We start from the raw sequence: 15,268 nt of genomic DNA, 5'->3' as shown, positions 1-15,268 counted from the left end.
CTCCCTGCTGTTTAAGTCAACAGAGCCTAGGGATGCCCCCATCCAGAGTACCCTGCTACATGACATCGTCAACCCGCTCCGCAGGTCAGCCAGCGTGTGTGTGTGTGTGCTTAGGAGGTGTAGTAATTGTGGAAAGCAGGGTGCTAATACATGTGTTGCATGTGTTTATTGATGTCTCTCTGATCAGTGAGTTTTGTGGAAGGGCATTGAAACAGTGCAGCAGCTGCCGGGGACTTGGATACTGCACACATTCACCACAAGAGGAAAGGTGAACAAACATCTGCCTTACTGCTATAGGCTTTCTAACAGGACAGTCGCAACTGTAAATGAACTAGACTTAATAGGGTGATTTCTGAAGGACTGAGTGTGTCTGTGTGTGGTTGTGTTCTTGTTCAGATCAGAAGAGTTTCTTACCCTCATTATGCACCATATTTCTGTCTGGATCCTCTCCTCAAACTGTAAGAATACCTTACTCTAACCTATGTTCTATTTGAATTGTAATGTAGCTTTTCACTACACCAATGTAATACATACTTGATTACCAGACTTGACCTGTTTATAAAGACATCTAAAGACTAGACCTGGTTATAAAGACATAAAGACATCTAAAGACTAGACCTGGTTATAAAGACTAGACCTGGTTATAAAGACTAGACCTGGTTATAAAGACTAGACCTGGTTATAAAGACTAGACCTGGTTATAAAGACATCTAAAGACTAGACCTGGTTATAAAGACATCTAAAGACTAGACCTGGTTATAAAGACTAGACCTGGTTATAAAGACTAGACCTGGTTATAAAGACATCTAAAGACTAGACCTGGTTATAAAGACATCTAAAGACTAGACCTGGATTTATAAAGACATCTAAGACCCAGACCTGGTTATAAAGACATCTAAAGACTAGACCTGGTTATAAAGACATCTAAAGACTAGACCTGGTTATAAACATCTAAAGACTAGACCTGGTTATAAAGACATCTAAAGACTAGACCTGGTTATAAAGACATCTAAAGACTAGACCTGGTTATAAAGACATCTAAAGACTAGACCTGGTTATAAAGACATCTAAAGACTAGACCTGGTTATAAAGACATCTAAAGACTAGACCTGGTTATAAAGACATCTAAAGACTAGACCTGGTTATAAAGACATCTAAAGACTAGACCTGGTTATAAAGACATCTAAAGACTAGACCTGGTTATAAAGACTAGACCCTGGTTATAAAGACATCTAAAGACTAGACCTGGTTATAAAGACATCTAAAGACTAGACCTGGTTATAAAGACATCTAAAGACTAGACCTGGTTATAAAGACATCTAAAGACTAGACCTGGTTATAAAGACATCTAAAGACTAGACCTGGTTATAAAGACATCTAAAGACTAGACCTGGTTATAAAGACATCTAAAGACTAGACCTGGTTATAAAGACATCTAAAGACTAGACCTGGTTATAAAGACATCTAAAGACTAGACCTGGTTATAAAGACATCTAAAGACTAGACCTGGTTATAAAGACATCTAAAGACTAGACCTGGTTATAAAGACATCTAAAGACTAGACCTGGTTATAAAGACATCTAAAGACTAGACCTGGTTATAGAAGACATCTAAAGACTAGACCTGGTTATAAAGACATCTAAAGACTAGACCTGGTTATAAAGACATCTAAAGACTAGACCTGGTTATAAAGACATCTAAAGACTAGACCTGGTTATAAAGACATCTAAAGACTAGACCTGGTTATAAAGACATCTAAAGACTAGACCTGGTTATAAAGACATCTAAAGACTAGACCTGGTTATAAAGACATCTAAAGACTAGACCTGGTTATAAAGACATCTAAAGACTAGACCTGGTTATAAAGACATCTAAAGACTAGACCTGGTTATAAAGACATCTAAAGACTAGACCTGGTTATAAAGACTAGACCTGGTTATAAAGACATCTAAAGACTAGACCTGGTTATAAAGACATCTAAAGACTAGACCTGGTTATAAAGACATCTAAAGACTAGACCTGGTTATAAAGACATCTAAAGACTAGACCTGGTTATAAAGACATCTAAAGACTAGACCTGGTTATAAAGACATCTAAAGACTAGACCTGGTTATAAAGACATCTAAAGACTAGACCTGGTTATAAAGACATCTAAAGACTAGACCTGGTTATAAAGACATCTAAAGACTAGACCTGGTTATAAAGACTAGACCTGGTTATAAAGACATCTAAAGACTAGACCTGGTTATAAAGACATCTAAAGACTAGACCTGGTTATAAAGACATCTAAAGACTAGACCTGGTTATAAAGACATCTAAAGACTAGACCTGGTTATAAAGACATCTAAAGACTAGACCTGGTTATAAAGACATCTAAGAAGACCTGGTTATAAAGACATCTAAAGACTAGACCTGGTTATAAAGACATCTAAAGACTAGACCTGGTTATAAAGACATCTAAAGACTAGACCTGGTTATAAAGACATCTAAAGACTAGACCTGGTTATAAAGACATCTAAAGACTACGACCTGGTTATAAGAACATCTAAAAAGACTAGACCTGGTTATAAGAGACATCTAAAGACTAGACCTGGTTATAAAGACTAGACCTGGTTATAAAGACATCAAAGACTAGACCTGGTTATAAAGACATCTAAAGACTAGACTGGTTATAAAAGACTAGACCTGGTTATAAAGACATCTAAAGACTAGACCTGGTTATAAAGACATCTAAAGACTAGACCTGGTTATAAAGACATCTAAAGACTAGACCTACAGTTTATAAAGACTAGACCTGGTTATAAAGACATCTAAAGACTAGACCTGGTTATAAAGACTAGACCTGGTTATAAAAAGACATCTAAAGACTGAACCTGGTTATAAAGACATCTAAAGACTAGACTGGTTATAGGAGCTAGACCTGGTTATAAAGACTATCTAAAGACTAGACCTGGTTATAAAGACATCATAAGACTAGACCTGGTTATAAAGACAGACCTGGATTTATAAAGACTAGACCTGGTTATAAAGACAAGACCTGGTTATAAAGACTAGACCTGGTTATAAAGACTAGACCTGGTTATAAAGACTAGACCTGGTTATAAAGACTAGACCTGGTTATAAAGACTAGACCTGGTTATAAAGACTAGACCTGGTTATAAAGACTAGACCTGGTTATAAAGACATCTAAAGACTAGACCTGGTTATAAAGACATCTAAAAAGACTAGACATCTAAAGACTAGACCTGGTTATAAAGACATCTAAAGACTAGACCTGGTTATAAAGACATCTAAAGACTAGACCTGGTTATAAAGACATCTAAAGACTAGACCTGGTTATAAAGACATCTAAAGACTAGACCTGGTTATAAAGACATCTAAAGACTAGACCTGGTTATAAAGACATCTAAAGACTAGACCTGGTTATAAAGACATCTAAAGACTAGACCTGGTTATAAAGACATCTAAAGACTAGACTGGTTATAAAGACATCTAAAGACCATCTGGTTATAAAGACATCTAAAGACTAGACCTGGTTATAAAGACATCTAAAGACTAGACCTGGTTATAAAGACATCTAAAGACTAGACCTGGTTATAAAGACATCTAAAGACTAGACCTGGTTATAAAGACATCTAAAGACTAGACCTGGTTATAAAGACATCTAAAGACTAGACCTGGTTATAAAGACTATCCTAAAGACTAGACCTGGTTATAAAGACATCTAAAGACTAGACCTGGTTGGTTATAAAGACATCTAAAGACTAGACCTGGTTATAAAGACATCTAAAGACTAGACCTGGTTATAAAGACATCTAACTAGACCTGGTTATAAAGACATCTAAAGACTAGACCTGGTTATAAAGACCTGGTTATAAAGACATCTAAAGACTAGACCTGGTTATAAAGACATCTAAAGACTAGACCTGGTTATAAAGACATCTGAAGACTAGACCTGGTTATAAAGACATCTAAAGACTAGACCTGGTTATAAAGACATCTAAAGACCTAGACCTGGTTATAAAGACATCTAAAGACTCGACCTGGTTATAAAGACATCTAAAGACTAGACCTGGTTATAAAGACCCTGGTTATAAAGACTAGACCTGGTTATAAAGACATCTAAAGACTAGACCTGGTTATAAAGACATCTAAAGACTAGACCTGGTTATAAAGACATCATAAAGACTAGACCTGGTTTATAAAGACATCTAAAGACTAGACCTGGTTATAAAGACTAGACCTGGTTATAAAGACATCTAAAGACTAGACCTGGTTATAAAGACATCTAAAGACTAGACCTGGTTATAAAGACATCTAAAGACTAGACCTGGTTATAAAGACATCTAAAGACTAGACCTGGTTATAAAGACATCTAAAGACTAGACCTGGTTATAAAGACATCTAAAGACTAGACCTGGTTATAAAGACATCTAAAGACTAGACCTGGTTATAAAGACTGATAAAGTGGTTATACTAAAGACATTGACCCTGGTTATAAAGACATAGACCTGGTTATAAAGACATCTAAAGACTAGACCTGGTTATAAAGACATCTAAAGACTAGACCTGGTTATAAAGACATCTAAAGACTAGACCTGGTTATAAAGACATCTAAAGACTAGACCTGGTTATAAAGACATCTAAAGACTAGACCTGGTTATAAAGACATCTAAAGACTAGACCTGGTTATAAAGACATCTAAAGACCCTGGTTATAAAGACATCTAAAGACTAGACCTGGTTATAAAGACATCTAAAGACTCGACCTGGTTATAAAGACTAGACCTGGTTATAAAGACATCTAAAGACTAGACCTGGTTATAAAGACATCTAAAGACTAGACCTGGTTATAAAGACTAGACCTGGTTATAAAGACATCTAAAGACTAGACCTGGTTATAAAGACATCTAAAGACTAGACCTGGTTATAAAGACATCTAAAGACTAGACCTGGTTATAAAGACATCTAAAGACTAGACCTGGTTATAAAGACTAGACCTGGTTATAAAGACATCAAGACTAGACCTCTAAAGACTAGACCTGGTTATAAAGACATCTAAAGACCCTGGTTATAAAGACATCTAAAGACTAGACCTGGTTATAAAGACTATCATAAAGACTAGACACCTGGTTATAAAGACATCTAAAGACTAGACCTGGTTATAAAGACTAGACCTGGTTATAAAGACATCTAAAGACTAGACCTGGTTATAAAGACATCTAAAGACTAGACCTACATTATAAAGACATCTAAAGACCTGGTTATAAAGACTAGACCTGGTTATAAAGACATCTAAAGACTAGACCTGGTTATAAAGACTAGACCTGGTTATAAAGACATCTAAAGACTAGACCTGGTTATAAAGACTAGACCTGGTTATAAAGACATCTAAAAAGACTAGACCTGGTTATAAAGACATCTAAAGACTAGACCTGGTTATAAAGACATCTAAAGACTAGACCTGGTTATGAAGACATCTAAAGACTAGACCTGGTTATAAAGACATCTAAAGACTAGACCTGGTTATAAAGACATCTAAAGACTAGACCTGGTTATAAAGACATCTAAAGACTAGACCTGGTTATAAAGACATCTAAAGACTAGACCTGGTTATAAAGACCTGGTTATAAAGACATCTAAAGACTAGACCTGGTTATAAAGACTAAAGACTAGACCTGGTTATAAAGACATCTAAAGACTAGACCTGGTTATAAAGACATCTAAAGACTAGACCTGGTTATAAAGACATCCTGGTTAAAGACTAGACCTGGTTATAAAGACATCTAAAGACTAGACCTGGTTATAAAGACATCTAAAGACTAGACCTGGTTATAAAGACATCTAAAGACTAGACCTGGTTATAAAGACATCTAAAGACTAGACCTGGTTATAAAGACTAGACCCTGGTTATAAAGACTAAAGACTAGACCTGGTTATAAAGACTATGGTTATAAAGACTAGACCTAAACTAAAGACCTGGTTATAAAGACTAGACCTGGTTATAAAGACATCTAAAGACTAGACCTGGTTATAAAGACATCTAAGACTAGACCTGGTTATAAAGACATCTAAAGACTAGACCTGGTTATAAAGACTAGACCTGGTTATAAAGACATCTAAAGACTAGACCTGTTTATAAAGACTAGACCTGGTTATAAAGACATCTAAAGACTAGACCTGGTTATAAAGACATCTAAAGACTAGACCTGGTTATAAAGACACCTGGTTAAAGACATCTAAAGACTGGTTACCTGACTAGTTATAAAGACATCTAAAGACTAGACCTGGTTATAAAGACATCTAAAGACTAGACCTGGTTATAAAGACATCTAAAGACTAGACCTGGTTATAAAGACATCTAAAGACTCGACCTGGTTATAAAGACATCTAAAGACTCTAGACCTGGTTATAAAGACATCTAAAGACTAGACCTGGTTATAAAAAGTTATAAAGACATCCTAAAGACTGGTTATGACCTGGTTATAAAGACATCTAAAGACTAGACCTGGTTATAAAGACATCTAAAGACTAGACCTGGTTATAAAGACATCTAGACCTGGTTATAAAGACTAGACCTGGTTATAAAGACATCTAAAGACTAGACCTGGTTATAAAGACATCTAAAGACTAGACCTGGTTATAAAGACATCTAGACCTGGCTATAAAGACATCTAAAGACTAGACCTGGTTATAAAGACATCTAAAGACTAGACCTGGTTATAAAGACATCTAAAGACTAGACCTGGTTATAAAGACATCTAAAGACTAGACCTGGTTATAAAGACATCTAAAGACTAGACCTGGTTATAAAGACATCTAAAGACTAGACCTGGTTATAAAGACATCTAAAGACTAGACCTGGTTATAAAGACATCTAAAGACTAGACCTGGTTATAAAAGACATCTAAAGACTAGACCTGGTTATAAAGACATCTAAAGACTAGACCTGGTTATAAAGACATCTAAAGACTAGACCTGGTTATAAAGACATCTAAAGACTAGACCTGGTTATAAAGACATCTAAAGACTAGACCTGGTTATAAAGACTAGACCTGGTTATAAAGACATCTAAAGACTGGACCTGGTTATAAAGACATCTAAAGACCCTGGTTATAAAGACATCTAAAGACTAGACCTGGTTATAAAGACTAGACCTGGTTATAAAGACATCTAAAGACTAGACCTGGTTATAAAGACATCTAAAGACTAGACCTGGTTATAAAGACATCTAAAGACTAGACCTGGTTATAAAGACATCTAAAGACTAGACCTGGTTATAAAGACATCTAAAGACTAGACCTGGTTATAAAGACATCTAAAGACTAGACCTGGTTATAAAGACAGACCTGGTTATAAAGACATCTAAAGACTAGACCTGGTTATATAAAGACTAGACCTGGTTATAAAGACATCTAAAGACTAGACCTGGTTATAAAGACATCTAAAGACCTGGTTATAAACATCTAAAGACTAGACCTGTGCCAGTTAAAGACTAGACCTGGTTATAAAGACATCTAAAGACTAGACCTGGTTATAAAGACATGGTTATAGACTAAAGACTAGACCTGGTTATAAAGACATCTAAAGACTAGACCTGGTTATAAAGACATCTAAAGACTAGACCTGGTTATAAAAGACATCTAAAGACTAGACCTGGTTATAAAGACATCTAAAGACTAGACCTGGTTATAAAGACATCCTAAAGACTAGACCTGGTTAAAAGACATCTAAAGACTAGACCTGTTTATAAAGACTAGACCTGGTTATAAAGACATCTAAGACTCGACCTGGTTATAAAGACATCTAAAGACTAGACCTGGTTATAAAGACTAAAGACCTGGTTATAAAGACATCTAAAGACTAAGACCTGGTTATAAAGACATCTAGACCCTGGTTATAAAGACATCTAAAGACTAGACCTGGTTATAAAGACATCTAAAAGACTAGGTTATAAAGACTAGACCTGGTTATAAAGACATCTAAAGACTAGACCTGGTTATAAAGACATCTAAAGACTCGACCTGGTTATAAAGACATCTAAAGACTAGACCTGGTTATAAAGACATCTAAAGACTACTGACCTGGTTATAAAGACATCTAAAGACTAGACCTGGTTATAAAGACATCTAAAGACTAGACCTGGTTATAAAGACATGGTTATAAAGACATTATAAAGACTAGACCTGGTTATAAAGACATCTAAAGACTAGACCTGGTTATAAAGACATCTAAAGACTAGACCTGGTTATAAAGACTAGACCTGGTTATAAAGACATCTAAAGACTCGACCTGGTTATAAAGACATCTAAAGACTAGACCTGGTTATAAAGACATCTAAAGACTAGACCTGGTTATAAACATCTAAAGACTAGACCTGGTTATAAAGACATCTAAAGACTAGACCTGGTTATAAAGACATCTAAAGACTAGACCTGGTTATAAAGCTCTAAGACTACCTGGTTATAAAGACATCTAAAGACTAGACCTGGTTATAAAGACTGAACCTGGTTATAAAGACATCTAAAGACTAGACCTGGTTATAAAGACATCTAAAGACTAGACCTGGTTATAAGACATCTAAAGACTAGACCTGGTTATAAAGACATCTAAATAAAGATAGACCTGGTTATAAAAGACATCTAAAGACTAGACCTGGTTATAAAGACATCTGAGAACTAGACCTGGTTATAAAGACATCTAAAAGACTAGACCTGGTTAAAGACATAAAGACTAGACCTGGTTATAAAGACATCTAAAGACTAGACCTGGTTATAAAGACAATCTAAAAGACTAGACCTGGTTATAAAGACATCTAAAGACTAGACCTGGTTATAAAGACATCTAAAGACTAGACCTGGTTATAAAGACATCTAAAGACTAGACCTGGTTATAAGACATCTAAAGACTAGACCTGGTTATAGGAGCATCTAAAGACTAGACCTGGTTATAAAGACTAGACCTGGTTATAAAGACATCTAAAGACTAGACCTGGTTATAAAGACTAGACCTGGTTATAAGACATCTAAAGAACTAGACCTGGTTATAAAAACATCTAAGACTAGACCTGGTTATAAAGACTAGACCTGGTTATAAAGACATCTAAAGACTAGACCTGGTTATAAAGACATCTAAAGACTAGACCTGGTTATAAAGACTAGACCTGGTTATAAAGACATCTAAAGACTAGACCTGGTTATAAAGACATCTAAAGACTCGACCTGGTTATAAAGACATCTAAAGACTAGACCTGGTTATAAAGACATCTAAAGACTAGACCTGGTTATAAAGACATCTAAAGACTAGACCTGGTTATAAAGACATCTAAAGACTAGACCTGGTTATAAAGACTAGACCTGGTTATAAAGACATCTAGACTCGACCTGGTTATAAAGACATCTAAAGACTAGACCTGGTTATAAAGACATCTAAAGACTAGACCTGGTTATAAAGACTGAGACTAGACCTGGTTATAAAGACATCTAAAGACTAGACCTGGTTATAAAGACTAGACCTGGTTATAGACATCTAAAGACTAGACCTGGTTATAAAGACATCTAAAGACTAGACCTGGTTATAAAGACTAAAGACTAGACTGGTTATAAAGACATCTAAAGACTAGACCTGGTTATAAAGACATCTAAAGACTAGACCTGGTTATAAAGACATCTAAAAATAGACCTGGTTATAAAGACTAGACCTGGTTATAAAGACATCTAAAAGACTAGACCTGGTTATAAAGACATCTAAAAAGACAGACCTGGTTATAAAGACATCTAAAGACTGAGGTTATAAAGACATCTGGTGGTTATAAAGACATCTAAAAGACTAGACCTGGTTATAAAGACATCTAAAGACTAGACCTGGTTATAAAGACATCTAAAGACTAGACCTGGTTATAAAGACATCTAAAGACTAGACCTGGTTATAAAGACATCTAAAGACTAGACCTGGTTATAAAGACATCTAAAGACTAGACCTGGTTATAAAGACTAGACCTGGTTATAAAGACATCTAAAGACTAGACCTGGTTATAAAGACATCTAAAGACTAGACCTGGTTATAAAGACATCTAAAGACTAGACCTGGTTATAAAGACATCTAAAGACTAGACCTGGTTATAAAGACTAGACTGGTTAAAGACATCTAAAGACTGGTTATAAAGACATCTGGTTTATAAAGACATCTAAAGACTAGACCTGGTTATAAAGACTAGACCTGGTTATAAAGACTCTAAAGACTAGACCTGGTTATAAAGACATCTAAAGACTAGACCTGGTTATAAAGACATCTAAAGACTAGACCTGGTTATAAAGACATCTAAAGACTAGACCTGGTTATAAAGACATCTAAAGACTAGACCTGGTTATAAAGACATCTAAAGACTAGACCTGGTTATAAAGACATCTAAAGACTCGACCTGGTTATAAAGACATCTAAAGACTCGACCTGACCTGGTTATAAAGACATCTAAAGACTAGACCTGGTTATAAAGACTAGACCTGGTTATAAAGACATCTAAAGACTAGACCTGACATCTAAAGACTAGACCTGGTTATAAAGACATCTAAAGACTAGACCTGGTTATAAAGACATCTAAAGACTAGACCTGGTTATAAAGACATCTAAAGACTAGACCTGGTTATAAAGACATCTAAAGACTAGACCTGGTTATAAAGACATCTAAAGACTAGACCTGGTTATAAAGACATCTAAAGACTAGACCTGGTTATAAAGACCTTGTTATAAAGACATTCCAAAGACTAGACCTGGTTATAAAGACATCTAAAGACTAGACCTGGTTATAAAGACATCTGGTTAAAGACTAGACCTGGTTATAAAGACATCTAAAGACTAGACCTGGACATTAAAGACTAGACCTGGTTATAAAAGACATCTAAAGACTAGACCTGGTTATAAAGACATCTAAAGACTAGACCTGGTTATAAAGACTATCTAAAGACTAGACCTGGTTATAAAGACATCTAAAGACTAGACCTGGTTATAAAGACATCTAAAGACTAGACCTGGTTATAAAGACATCTAAAGACTAGACCTGGTTATAAAGACATCTAGAATAAAGACTAAAGACTAGACCTGGTTATAAAGACATCTAAAGACTCGACCTGGTTATAAAGACATCTAAAGACTAGACCTGGTTATAAAGACATCTAAAGACTAGACCTGGTTATAAAGACATCTAAAGACTAGACCTGGTTATAAAGACATCTAAAGACTAGACCTGGTTATAAAGACTAGACCTGGTTATAAAGACATCTAAAGACTGGTTATAAAGACATCTAAAGGACCTGGTTAAAGACATAAAGACTAGACCTGGTTATAAAGACATCTAAAGACTAGACCTGGTTATAAAGACATCTAAAGACTAGACCTGGTTATAAAGACTAGACCTGGTTATAAAGACATCTAAAGACTAGACCTGGTTATAAAGACATCTAAATACTAGACCTGGTTATAAAGACTAGACCTGGTTATAAAGACATCTAAAGACTAGACCTGGTTATAAAGACATCTAAAGACTAGACCTGGTTATAAAGACATCTAAAGACTAGACCTGGTTATAAAGACATCTAAAGACTCGACCTGGTTATAAAGACATCTAAAGACTAGACCTGGTTATAAAGACATCTAAAGACTAGACCTGGTTATAAAGACATCTAAAGACTAGACCTGGTTATAAAGACATCTAAAGACACCTGGTTATAAAGACTAGACCTGGTTATAAAGACATCTAAAGACTAGAACCTGGTTATAAAGACATCTAAAGACTAGACCTGGTTATAAAGACATCTAACCTGGTTATAAAGACTAGACCTGGTTATAAAGACATCTAAAGACTAGACCTGGTTATAAAGACATCTAAAGACTAGACCTGGTTATAAAGACATCTAAAGACTAGACCTGGTTATAAAGACTAGACCTGGTTATAAAGACATCTAAAGACCTGACCTGGTTATAAAGACATCTAAAGACTAGACCTGGTTATAAAGACATAAAGACTAGACCTGGTTATAAAGACATCTAAAGACTAGACCTGGTTATAAAGACATCTAAAGACTAGACCTGGTTATAAAGACATCTAGACCTGGTTATAAAGACATCTAAAGACTAGACCTGGTTATAAAGACATGGTTATAACTAGACCTGGTTATAAAGACTGACCTGGTTATAAAGACATCTAAAGACTAGACTGGTTATAAAGACATCTAAAGACTAGACACAAGTATAAAAACATCTAAAGACTAGACCTGGTTATAAAGACTAGACCCTGGTTATAAAGACATCTAAAGACTAGACCTGGTTATAAAGACATCTAAAGACTAGACCTGGTTATAAAGACTAGACCTGGTTATAAAGACATCTAAAGACTAGACCTGGTTATAAAGACTAGACCTGGTTATAAAGACATCTAAAGACTAGACCTGGTTATAAAGACATCTAAAGACTAGACCTGGTTATAAAGACATCTAAAGACTAGACCTGGTTATAAAGACATCTAAAGACTAGACCTGGTTATAAAGACATCTAAAGACTAGACCTGGTTATAAAGACATCTAAAGACTAGACCTGGTTATAAAGACATCTAAAGACTAGACCTGGTTATAAAGACTAGACCTGGTTATAAAGACATCTAAAGACTAGACCTGGTTATAAAGACATCTAAAGACTAGACCTGGTTATAAAGACTGATCTAAAGACTAGACCTGGTTATAAAGACATCTAAAGACTAGACCTGGTTATAAAGACATCTAAAGACTGAACCTGGTTATAAAGACTAGACCTAGACTCAGTTATAAAGACATCTAAAGACTAGACCTGGTTATAAAGACATGGTTATAAAGACTAAAGACTAGACCTGGTTATAAAGACATCTAAAGACTAGACCTGGTTATAAAGACATCTAAAGACTAGACCTGGTTATAAAGACTAAAGACCCTGGTTATAAAGACATCTAAAGACTAGACCTGGTTATAAAGACATCTAAAGACTAGACCTGGTTATAAAGACATCTAAAGACTAGACCTGGTTATAAAGACATCTAAAGACTAGACCTGGTTATAAGACATCTAAAGACTAGACCTGGTTATAAAGACATCTAAAGACTAGACCTGGTTATAAAGACATCTAAAGACTAGACCTGGTTATAAAGACATCTAAAGACTAGACCTGGTTATAAAGACTAAAGACTAGACCTGGTTATAAAGACATCTAAAGACTAGACCTGGTTATAAAGACATCTAAAGACTAGACCTGGTTATAAAGACATCTAAAGACTAGACCTGGTTATAAAGACATCTAAAGACTAGACCTGGTTGGTTATAAAGACATCTAAAGACTAGACCTGGTTATAAAGACATCTAAAGACTAGACCTGGTTATAAAGACATCTAAAGACTAGACCTGGTTATAAAGACATCTAAAGACTAGACCTGGTTATAAAGACATCTAAAGACTAGACCTGGTTATAAAGACATCTAAAGACTAGACCTGGTTATAAAGACATCTAAAGACTAGAAAGACATCTAAAGACTAGACCTGGTTAAAGACATAAAGACTAGACCTGGCTATAAAGACATCTAAAGACTAGACCTGGTTATAAAGACATCTAAAGACTAGACCTGGTTATAAAGACATCTAAAGACTAGACCTGGTTATAAAGACATGGTTATAAAGACTCAAAGACTAGACCTGGTTATAAAGACATCTAAAGACTAGACCTGGTTATAAAGACATCTAAAGACTAGACCTGGCTTATAAAGACATCTAAAGACTAGACCTGGTTATAAAGACATCTAAAGACTAGACCTGGTTATAAAAAGACTGTGACCTGGTTATAAAGACATCTAAAGACTAGACCTGGTTATAAAGACTAGACCTGGTTATAAAGACATCTAAAGACTAGACCTGGTTATAAACATCTAAAGACTAGACCTGGTTATAAAGACATAGACCTGGTTATAAAGACATCTAAAGACTAGACCTGGTTATAAAGACATCTAAAGACTAGACCTGGTTATAAAGACATCTAAAGACTAGACCTGGTTATAAAGACATCTAAAGACTAGACCTGGTTATAAAGACATCTAAAGACTAGACCTGGTTATAAAGACATCTAAAGACTAGACCTGGTTATAAAGACATCTAAAGACTAGACCTGGTTATAAAGACATCTAAAGACTAGACCTGGTTATAAAGACATCTAAAGACTAGACCTGGTTGCAAGACTAGACCTGGTTATAAAGACATCTAAAGACTAGACCTGGTTATAAAGTCTCCAGGTCAGCAGGGGGAAAGGTCCAGGACAGTTACTGTTATCAAATCTTCCTGGATAACAACCACAGCCTGGTTCTGCCTACTGTCCAACACCTGCTGGAACACTCCTTCCACAGTGCAGGACTCAAACTGGCAGAGGTAGGGTGTGTATGGGTGGGGGGGTGGGTTTGTGTGTGTGGGTGGGTGGGTTTGTGTGTGTGGGTGGGTGTGGGTGGGTTTGTGTGGGTGCACAGTACTCGCTCACTATGCTCATTCTCATTTATCTGACACTCCTGTAGATGGCGCTGTTTGATAAGTCTTCTGCTAGACTATACAACGGTCTCTAGATTGGTAGTCTACTGTAGTCAGTGGTTGTGTAGTGACTGTATGTCTCTTCCTCTCCTTCTCTAGGTGCCGTCTGTCTGATCCTCCAGATGCCTCGCTTTGGGAAGAAGTTCAAGATGTTTCAGAAGATTATCCTTCACTGGAGCTGGACATTACTGACCTCCTCTCTGAAGGTAGTTCACACACCACACACACAGACACACACACACCACACACACACACATTGCCACTCAAGGATACACCATATCTGTGCAGAGATGTGACGTGGTGTGTGTTCTGTGTCCCCAGCAGTGTGTGTTGTGTGGTCAGCTGGCATATGAGGAGTGTGTGGACTGCTTCAGAGACCCAGTCTTCAGCAGGACAGGATTTAAAGTGTTCTGCAGGACCTGCTCCTCTCAGGTAGGGCGTAAGAACAGACTGACACACTCCACTCTGTGTGTGTACCTGTCATAGTGTTGTGTGTCATTATACGTGTATGAGATCATACTACATTGCAGTCAGAGTACACAGAATCAGTGATCTACAAACCACTTTGCATCCCAAATAATTACTCTATTTGATTAGGAGTAATTGATTCTGCCCTCTGTCTCCCTTCTCCAGGTGCACTCTCACCCCCAGCGGCTGTCCCACAGCCCCTCCCTGCAGCTCCCT

At 36.1% G+C, this 15,268-nt stretch overlaps 1 long non-coding RNA gene across 1 annotated transcript; it reads left to right on the top strand.

Annotated features, from left to right (window-relative positions):
- The first annotated feature begins 431 nt into the window (after positions 1-431).
- LOC123996481 lies at positions 432-14,714 on the top strand. The gene is made up of 3 exons (XR_006831999.1): positions 432-458; positions 14,299-14,431; positions 14,684-14,714. It is a non-coding gene; the product is annotated as an uncharacterized LOC123996481 (long non-coding RNA).
- The last annotated feature ends 554 nt before the right edge of the window (positions 14,715-15,268 follow it).

This window comes from Oncorhynchus gorbuscha, linkage group LG15 (genome assembly GCF_021184085.1).
Source record: "Oncorhynchus gorbuscha isolate QuinsamMale2020 ecotype Even-year linkage group LG15, OgorEven_v1.0, whole genome shotgun sequence".
Classification (NCBI taxonomy): domain Eukaryota; kingdom Metazoa; phylum Chordata; class Actinopteri; order Salmoniformes; family Salmonidae; genus Oncorhynchus; species Oncorhynchus gorbuscha.
This window is presented reverse-complemented; position numbering and strand designations above follow the sequence as displayed.